The following is a 10,972-nucleotide window of genomic DNA, read 5'->3' as shown; positions in this document are numbered from 1 at the left end:
ACCCGGCACAGTCTACAGTAGGTATTTAAGAGCTATAGTCGGCAAATTTTTTTTCGGGGGGGGGGGGGGAGGATGGGGGCAAAACATTTTTTCATTGGGCATTGCCCCCCCCCCCCTTCGCCCCCCCTTGCCCTTCGCTGGCTATGTCTAAACTATTTATATTCCCAGCCGAGCCCAGCCCTCATTGACTCATCGGTATAAATATTATCTTATACTTTAACATGTTTATAAGTGTCTACTTACTTTAAACATGTAATATTTTTAAAAACAAAGTGATATAGGCTTATTTGCAACAGCACGTGTAGGTTCTCTTAAAGTGACGTTTTAAAAGAATGTCATTAGATATTGTGTATCATCTATGCTGTCCGTCACAGTGGCGTTTACTCTTTTTTACGTACACACGGGTGGATCTTTGTTTTTTTATTCCATTTTTCACGTCTATTCACCCTTTCCCATAGATAATTGATAGCTTTATTACATATAACATCATATTTGGACCGCACACATAATAATGCCATGATGCAAAATGCCATAATGCCAAAATGAGAAATACACAAATAAAAAAGAAAAAAGAATGGGGAATGCGGAAATAAAGATGGCATTTGTGTGTCTTAAGCATTTTCAAGAAATATAATGAGATCTGACATACAATACAATGGAATCACTTGTCAGTTATTAATATAATGTGATTGATCGTACTTAGACCTTTAAAGCAAAGGGTGTAGCTAGTTATAGTCGAGGGATCGAGTTACTGATACAGTCTTGACAATCAGGTCTAAAATGGAAAGTGACAGATCGCTCCGCCCAGAGTCTGTGTTCTTCTCCCATCATTGGATAATTTGAGAAAACTGTAAAAATAAAACACTGGGTCACACAAGCCGTGGGTAACCGTTGTGTGAAACATTGTTCTCAACGCAAGAGGAAAACGAAATACACCACTTGTGCTGCTGTAAGACACATCTTTTGTAAGTATTTTTAAAGCCGAGTTTTTATTTGCTGTTGTCATGTCACTACATGGTGCGACCACACATTTGCATCGTTGATACTTTGATATCACGGTGCGTGTTTACATGTAAAATAACGTGTTATTTATATTGATTTGTTAAGAAGCCATGCGTACGACAAAGGTCCTCGTTGCACCATTACTTATTTATCACACAGAATACAAAATTATGTGCAGCTGTTTTTATTCAATATTCGATGTCTAATTTAACAAACAATAATTTTGATAATGTCTCTTGATTTCTTTGTTATTATATTACAATATAATATTGTGTACAACGGATTCTATATACATTTAACCCTACATAATCCGAACATTGATTAATATCAGTTAAAAGATTAACAAACATAAGACTAAGAGGGACAAAAACCCACTTTTAATTTGTCACCACATAATTATAGGCCAACACAGAAGATTTAAGTTTAAAATTCTATACCCATTCATCACTGTTATAATAAAACCCATTGATAATATTCTTATATGTTTACATACATTTGATGCAGTCAACTTTAGTATTGTAGGCCAATAAAACATTTCGCCTTGCTTCTCATGCCCTTTCAAATATAAATATGTGTCTTTATTAGTTCGGTTGGTGCAGAAAAGTAGAACAATATTAAATTTATTTTACATATTTTATTTACCAGTATTTACACACAAAACACCAATGCTGTGTATATACTATAAGACTTCCTGATATCAATATCAGAACAACATGGCAGCATTCAATATTGCATAATTTTCAGTGTGATATGAAAATATTTCATATTGATTATTTATAAAAATGAGAATATGAAGAATATTTAAAATTCTCCATCAGATCAATCTTTTTTTTTAAATTTAGAATGAGAAGTAATGATTAATTTAAATTGGCCTTATAAATTTAATCCATTTATAAGCATTATAATAAAGACATTTTCTTGTTTTAGAATGCATGTCCCTATGTTTACACCCTGCTAAGGTTTAATAGCTTGCCATTAGAGGAATTGGTCCAAAATTTGGAATTATGCATATTCTTTTGTAGATTGATCATCCTTTAATTGAAACCATGTAAACACATAACCTTATATTATAGGTCCAAGTTTTAGATAAATTATTTTTTTAAATTTGCAGGCACTTAAGAATAATATAAATAACATTAGTTGGTCATTAACCCCTTTCGATTCTCCAAAGCAATCAAATTCTGCCAGCCTTCATAGGGGGGCCACACTGTTAGTCAAAGCATCTTGTGTTCTTCTTATCTGCCACAAGGACATGTTTAATATTGAAGAAAACTTGAGAAAACTGCTTTAATTTTTTCATTTAAAGTTAGATTTTATTATAATTTTTATGTTCTCGGCCTTCTGGGGAATTTAAAGATTTCATATCATTATTAAAGCATGAAAATAACTAAGTTCCATTGCTGACATTGTCAAACCACTACAAATTATGTCACCATGTGTAGATAATTTCGAAATTCAATCTTTTTAGATTAGTGGAACTCCATGACTTCTGCCAGAAAGTCTTGGCTCTTGCCAAATCAGGTTTCAAATAAGAAAAATAAAGTCTGACTAATGGTATGACTTAAGTTACACCTAATGAAAGACAGGAATATAAGAAATAAAAAAATTAATAGACGCTATATTGTCATGCTTCAAGTCTTATTTTGAAGTAGTACTAAAGTAAAAATCATAAAATAACATTATATCAGCCATGATTGTCTGATTTTTTGGTGTTTAAAGAGAAATTATCACTTTGAGGTTTTTGCCAGTTGGTAAAAACAAAATTGTAATTTGATGTGATTTTACCATATATAGTGATGTGATTACATGTAAATGGAATTGAGTACAAAATCTAGGTCCAATCTATTCGTGAGCCTTAGATGTAAGATTCATTTTAAGATTCATTTCGTGTTTAAAGAGAAATTACCACTTTGGAGGTCTTTGCTAGTTGGTAAAAAAAAAATTTGTAATTTGATGTGATTTTACTACATGTATATATAGTGATGTAATTAAATGGAATTGAGTACAAAAATTAGGTCCAATCAATTTGTTAGCCTTAGATGTAAGATTCATATCAGGATTCATTTCAAGTCAAAAACATTGCAATTATTATTATTGTTCGATTTATATAGCGCTTCATTACACGTGAAGTGTTTCTAAGCGCATATCACAAACATATACTTCAAACACACAGAAACAATCAAAATCAGGAGAACATAATTAAACACAGCTGCCTGTTAGGCGCTATTATTCAAAGGTTTATATCCAACAAATCAACCGGCTAATCTCAATATTGAACTCAGTCGAGGTATTACCTGATGAACACCTACACCAAGTAGAGTTCAAAAATAAAAATGAAGTTTAAAAGAATCAACTTCATTAACAAAAATTAAACAATCAAAAACTAAACAGATAAATCAAATTCAAACGAAACAAATAAAACAAAGAAAATGAAAAGAGCAGTTTGTTACCATTCTACATTAACAAAATAAAGTAACACTAATGTTAATAATTATCAAAAGGAACCAAGATCTTAATGATAAAAACATATATTTAAAGTTTCATCCAAATTGGATAAAAACTGTGGTCTCTAGAGGGTCCACAACCTTGATATCTTTAGTGGATGGATCTCAAAGAGTTCAAAATCTTTGATGAAACTTGGCATATACCGATTTTGATTTTTCAATGCTCTATATAAAAGATAAATGTGAAAATAATGCATAAGTTTCATCTAATTATTTTTGGATTGCGATAGGGGGCATCAACCCCACTGTTTACATTTGTTTTTTGTTGAAAGTGATAACGCCTATTTAACATACAGTGTAGTGTACACTGGACCACACACCTACATGTTTGATCCAGAATTTGAAGTAAAGGAATTTTGGTTACGTCTCAAAAAAATAATTTCTTGTCAATGTTACACATCCAAATTTAATATTAAAAATCTCAAGTTTAGACATGACATAAGTATTGTATTGATTAAAGTTCTGTTTAAGATCATGAAATTAATAATGTTGGCTTTTTTGAGGCAAAAATTCAATGACATTAAATTTTGGATCACATTGTCGTTGACAACAAAAATAAATCATCAGTAAAACATTTGGCAATATAAAAAAAAAAATATCCTGATCTAATTTTATGAAAGTTCCATATTTTCTGAACTGCAATTATTGAAATGAATAGATAGAAAAAAAATAGCGTTTTATTTGATAAATGATCATGTAAAAAGTTGTAAAATATTTTCTGTAGTATTCTATCCTATACATTATCTATTCCATCAATATCGGCCACAATCTAGAATTTATCCAACCTCTGCTAATGGTGGAAAGTGAGAAAAAAAATAAAACACAACAGAATAACAAATGACATCTGTGTAGCCAGGTCAATAAGCTGAATAATGGAAGTGAAACTGGAAGCTCTAATATTGATTTTTGATTTTTTTTTTCAAAGAGATTACAGATCTGATAGAAAGCGTAGCTGACCTGAGCGAGCTTTGCTTGATTCATGCTTTACATTTGTCACTCTGTAAAAGAAAGTTTCCAAGCAGAATAACCTTTATAAAAGACTGCACAATAGGCTTGAATTTCTTCTGAACTAATAAGTTGCATGTGGCTAATACTAAGTTCGCTATTCTCGGCTGTTATTTATTTTACTATTCTTCACACTAACCATCACATTTCTGAAATGACAATGGTATCATTGTGTAGTAGTAGTGGGTTCTAAAATGAACTACTCTCTAAACTCTGGTGACCTAAATGTCAAGGATGGACCACATTGTTTTGTAACAGGCTTGAAGTAGCATTAAAAATAAAGGTCTCTTGCTGGGAGCTGGTGTGTAAACAAACAAAGATTGGCATGTTACTTCATCTTTTATTTCTTGAGTTGAGGTTTATTTTCCGAGAACAAAGGAAACAATTTGTTCACCAAGTGAAATCAAATTACCAGCTTGATTGAACATTCATAATATCAACTTTGATTCAAGTACATGTATCTAATTTTAAAGGTTTATTTTAAGAGATCTGTAATTCAGTAGAGGGCTAAATCTATTTGTTAAGGCCAGCTTAATTTTTGTCAAGGTTGCTGAGATGTAAAAAAGATTAGGGCAGATGATTGTTGGTGAGATAGTAGGTTAGGGTTAGGGTAAGCATTGGGGTTAGGGTAAGGGTTGGGATTAGCGCTAGCCCTGTTTACATCTCTTGACCTATGATGAAAAATTGAGCTGGCCTTATCATTTAACACTAACCCTCAGTAGACAGTATGCCTGTTTAGAGTCATGGAGTGGGTACTTAAAATTCTAACAGGTTTTCAATGAGAAGACCGAATGCAAACAAACATTAAATTATTCATGTATTAATTTATCAAGTGGCCTTGAGAAAATCTACATGTATTTCATTTTTCAAATAATAGTGAAGAGATACATTATATATTTCTAAATTTAAACAAACTGCTCCTATATGGGATTAATGGATAATCCTCTAATTACCTCCAGGGAGATAAGCTGTTGTCCAGTTAATTGGCTTAGGGAGATACAGGAGTAGTTGATTAATTAGTTCTAGGTGTCAATAAGGTCTTAAAAATTCATTCAGTTTATTGATTTTTTTTAAAGAATATTAAAGGCCCTGGATCCTATTTCACGAAGATAAAATCCAAATTTTTGAAAATTGATTGGATAATATTAGATTGATTTTAGTGCTTAGCCAATCAAAATTGAAGTATATACTAAAATTTGGATTTTATCTTTAGTTAAGATTTCGAGAAACAGGGCCCAGTTCCATCCCTTACATATATTCAAAAAATTTATTCTAGACACTATAGACAGATTAGATATTAAACTTAAATCCGAGACGATTTTCATTCATTTATTACCAGTCTGATGAGTTTTTGGACATGATCAAACTGAAAGTAATGTGCCTTGTAGATAATTATCTGCATAAGAGTATAAGACACCTCAACGAACCGGGGAATGTGCTATTATCTTGGCCTATTGTCATGAAAGATAGCCACTGACAATAGGATGAACATACCTGGATTATCACCTTCTTGAACTAACAAGATCAAGTTGCAATGGTAAGCTATCATAGCCATTATAAGATACTTATTGCATTATTTGTAATTTAACTAATAAATTATGTGATAATTATCCAAATAAATCGCTTGTAAATTTATTTACTGCTACATTTTAGCAAGACTGTTTGCCATGTTTTGTTGCATTTGTATTTGGGGGGTTGGATGGCCGAATAGTTAGCATGTGAGCGCTGTATGGTCTGTCATTGATTCCCTGGTTATACGTGACAAGGAGTAGGGTCGCATGTCCAACCTCATGGGTTTACTCCAGGTCCTCAGGTTTCCTCCCACTGCTAAAGACCTACGCACAAGTGAATTATTGAAATAAAATTGAACAATATGGTAGTCCTGAAATGACCTAGTTTGTGTCAAGTGGATGTTAAACTCTCTCTCTCTCTCTCTCTCTCTCTCACAGTTATGTTATTAGATGCATTGTTTCCTGACAAATGCAGGCCATACATTTATTAAAGCAATAAAAATATTTTGTAGTTATAGTATTCATTGTGTCATGCACAATAGCTTCCTGACAAATGCATGGTCGAACCTCTATTAATACAAGTTTTGTTTTCTCTGCTATTTAAATACATCACGCCATTATATTGCAACTATTTTCACACAATCAGTGGTGTTGGTTCTCCAGAGATTTGTTTCATTAAATCTAACTCTCATCCCCTAAAAGCTTGTCAATTATATTTATGTGACAATCTGATGCATTTGTTGTCTTTTAAAGCACAAAGCGCGTGATCAGGTGTTCCTGGGAAATTTATATTAGATATTTCTTCGTGTAGATAAAACATTCATCTGCGTACATCATCATAAATAGTGCATTAAGGGAAGACATCCAAGATTCATTGACCTTTGATACTATTCATAGTTCTCATCTGTTTGTCTTAGAACTAGTTGGTATGTTTCAGTTTACCAATTCAAGACTTTTGTTACTTAAAGGGAGACTAATATAGAAGTAATTATCTCAACCCCAATACAATTTCTTTTGCATATTTTTTTTTAGCTACTTGTAATTCTTTTTTAAGTGATTATTATTATGTAGATAAAAATCTACATTATGTGTTTGAACTAAGATCAAACTGAATATGATAATATGTCTGACCTTGCTAGATGAAGAGATTACCAGTAGGCCTAGTCTCTATGAATTGGATGTTTTTTTAACTATATGAATGTATTCTGCAGAAGAAAAGGGAGAGGTTTGAACCCGGGGATTAATGCATTGATTCTCAACCAGTGTGCCGCGAGATTTTCCTAAGTTTGCTGCGAATTTTTGAACGGCACACTAAGAAAATTCGAAAAGCTGGTGTCTACTGATAAGTTCATAGCTGTGTTTTTCTTTATTTAGTTTGAGTCATTCTATATGTCTACGACTAGTCCCTGGCTACGGCTGTATGCCGTCTGACTTACCATGTTTTTATTTACAAAATTCAAATATTTTTCATGTATATTCAGCCAGATGTGCCGTTGGCAAAAAAGGTTGAGAACCGCTGTACTAATGTCTAATTATAATGTAACTTTACATAATGATAAGGGCGTCAAGAACTCTTTACAACTGTGTGTATGTAAAATAGGTGGTTGGGTCGTGTATCTCTTAAACAAGGGGAAATGGTATTTAAGGAGGTGTTACCATATATATTTTAATGAATAAAATTGGTCAGTTTTGTAGGAAAGGCCCTTTAGTCTCAATTATTCATGATCCATTTGTATGGGAATTAGTGTATTAAGGTTAACTTTAGTGTAGGTATGTGATTGTTGGTACTTTGGGTAAATCTTTCACGTTTTCATAGTAATAAGATCTCCATCAAATGGACTTACATGTATCCTCTTTGTCTTTTAAACAAATTTTATTCCTGTTACACTTATACTATATTTGTGGCTGGATAACCATACATATAAGTTTGAGGAAGTTAAGAAGAGTAATTGATCGTAGTTTTGTTGACTTGTACAATGAATGAAGTTTAAAAGTACTAAATGTATTTGATTATCTTTTACTGTATGTTATTGTTACATATAAATCTACATACTAATTTTGTTTTATCAATTGCTTGTGCTTAAAGCCACTGTAATTAAACATGCATTATGCAAGAGCAAAATCTGCTTATTACAAGTCTTTCTTTAGGCCTGAAATGTTATCTAAATTATCAATTAGACATTAATTAACTTATCCAGACCATAATAAACTCTCGATGTCAAGGCTAGCCTTCGATGTAGGCTGGATTAGATTCCTATATGCCGCTAACGGCCAAAGATAATTAAATCAGAAAAAGTGGATAATCGAGACTATGCTGTTTATATTAATGATTTTAGTAATGATGACCGAGACTATGCAAAAATTTCACCCGCTTCTTTCTCGGCTCATAGTGGATCAATTTGACTGAAATTTTCAGCAAATTACCTTTACACTATCTAGTTTTTAACTATTATAGCGAGAACTGCCATCTCTTTATCTTATCTCCCATAATGTATCTGTAATGTTTTAACTTAGGCGTATTGTGTGCAATCTACAAAATTTTTTTTTATCAATTGCTTGTGCTTAAATGCTTAAAGCCACTGGCATTAATGTTTTAATTTAACATGTATCCTATACAATCTATAGCGAGAACTGCCATCACTTTATCTTATCTCCCATAATGTATCTTTAATGTTTTAACTTAGGCGTATTGTGTGCAATCTACAAATTTTTTTTTTATCAATTGCTTGTGCTTAAATGCTTAAAGCCACTGGCATTAATGTTTTAATTTAACATTTATCCTGTGCAATCTACAAAAACTTGAAAAATTAGAATATAAATATAGAATAATGTTATAGTGATTGATTAATAATGACAGTGTAAATTACGTGCATGACTGATCTGTCAGTCAATCTAGTCATTTACAAATTTATATTTGTTTCAATATTTGTACTCCAGACTTTATTTTTGTGTCAATTGATTTTATTCCTGGTTGGTATTTTGAGGGGATGGAAAAAATCTTTCCCATTTCTCCTCTGACACTACAGGGGGGATTGAGTCAACTGGCGTGGTTTCGATTCTCTTGTTGTACGTGACAAGGAGTAAGGTTGCCTGTCCAACCTTGTGGGTTTTCTCCTGACTCCCACCTCTAGGCGCAATCGAATTATTAAAATAAAATTGAACCATATGTTAGTCCCAAAATGACCTAGTTTGTGTCGAGTGGGCGTTAAACCCCCTTTCTCTCTCTGACACTATACCTCTATATACTTTATGTCTATTTAAAAAGTGCTACTCTGATAAATTTATAATCCTCTTTAAATTCTTTACCCTTGGGAAGGCAAACCTGTTAGCACTAATATTTATGCTCCAAAAAGTCAGATAACATCAAGAAGCATTTAATATTTGAATAGTTTTTGTACAGGATTATTGTAATTGAAGTCAGATTTGTCAACCATGACAGTTTTGTACAAGCTTGGAAACAAAGATATGATATAGCTGAGTTTTTCTGTTGTATTATAGATCAGTTTTAAAAGTGCTGTAGTGTGTTGACACTGTGCTATTCAACCTATTTGTTATTACTATTTGTTCTAGTATGTAGGGTAGACAGATGTAGAATCATAGGCGTACGAGCTGGGGGGACTGGGGGAGCAGCCGCCCCCCCATTTTGGGCACCAAATGCTGGGAAAATTTAGGCACACAGTTGTATAAAAAAATATTGTGTTCTTGAATGGGTCCAATTTAACAGCAAATTTATTATCATTATGTAACATACTAAGAACCGAACTACATTTTTTGGGCACCAACCACCACCGCCCCCCCAGTCAAAAATTTCCCTGTACGCCTATGTGTAGAATCAGAGCTTTCTTACATTAATATCATCTTACCATCTCACCCATACCATATCATTGCCATCTCAACGATAACCAATATAATATGAGGAATTTTAAGAGCCCCAAATATTAACATTTATGAGAATACCATGTGAAAAGAGTCGTGGAGATCTGTCTTATTAAGATCTTCACACTATTTCTTCTTTAATATTTATGTAGTTTCAAGTGTTTTGACAGCAACCATTTGCTGGTTAGTGCAAAATGGAAAAAAATCCCAACAAATATTTGTAGTAAGCTCGGTCTATACGTTTATGTTTGTTATAGTATTAACACAAAAATAACATCTGAGAAAATAGTTAAATTTAAAGGCACAGCAGAGCTCGAAGGTCAAAGATATGTACTTTTAATTTAAAAAGAGAGAGAGAGAGTTTAAAGTCCACTCGACACAAACTAGGTTATTTCAGGACTAACATGGGGTTTAATGTCCACTCGATACAAACTAGTTATTTCGGGAGTACATATGGTTTAATTTTGTTCAATAGACAATAATTCACATGTGCATAGGGATCTGTAGCAGTGAGAGGCAACCGGAGGACCTGGGGAAAAGACAGGTGACCCCACTCCTTGTCACGTACAACCGGGAAATCGAAACCTCGCCAGCTGAATCAATGACCTTATGATACAGTGTGCACGTGCTAACCATTCGGCCATCCAACTCCCCTTAATTTAAAGCATAGTCGTTGTTATGTAATCAAGCATAACACATAATCCAAGTATAAAAAAATAGGCTGGCCTGTATGATAGCAGAATTATTACATTATTTATCTAAAACAAAAAGATGGAGATGTGAAAGTACATTTGATCGTGTATATGGCCTTAAACTTATTATTTAAACATATATTATGCAAGAGCTAAATCTGCCAATTTCAGGTCTTTCTTTAGGCCTGAAATGTTATCTAAATTATTAAAAAGACATTAATTAACATATCCAGGCCATAATCAACTCTCGATGTCATCGCAAGCCTGCAATATATTTACTGGATTATAATCCGATCTGCTGCTCAACGCTCATTCATGATTAAATCAAAAAATGGATAATCAAGACTGGTTTTTTTCTTACCGACTTTAGTAATGATGATAG

General features: G+C 32.8%; 1 protein-coding gene across 1 annotated transcript in view; it reads left to right on the top strand.

Annotated features, from left to right (window-relative positions):
- Positions 1 to 831: 831 nt before the first annotated feature.
- Positions 832 to 10,972, top strand: part of LOC126810411 (excitatory amino acid transporter 2) — a 45,479-nt gene continuing 35,338 nt past the window's right edge. Inside the window, exon 1 of the mRNA XM_050535461.2 lies at positions 832 to 965. The gene's annotated coding sequence lies outside the window, so the exon portion shown is untranslated. The remainder of the gene's footprint in view (positions 966 to 10,972) is intronic.

This window comes from Patella vulgata, chromosome 2, assembly GCF_932274485.2.
Source record: "Patella vulgata chromosome 2, xgPatVulg1.2, whole genome shotgun sequence".
NCBI classification, from domain to species: Eukaryota; Metazoa; Mollusca; class Gastropoda; family Patellidae; genus Patella; species Patella vulgata.
The sequence above is the reverse complement of the archived record's forward strand: the minus strand, read 5'-3'. Positions and strand labels throughout refer to the sequence as shown.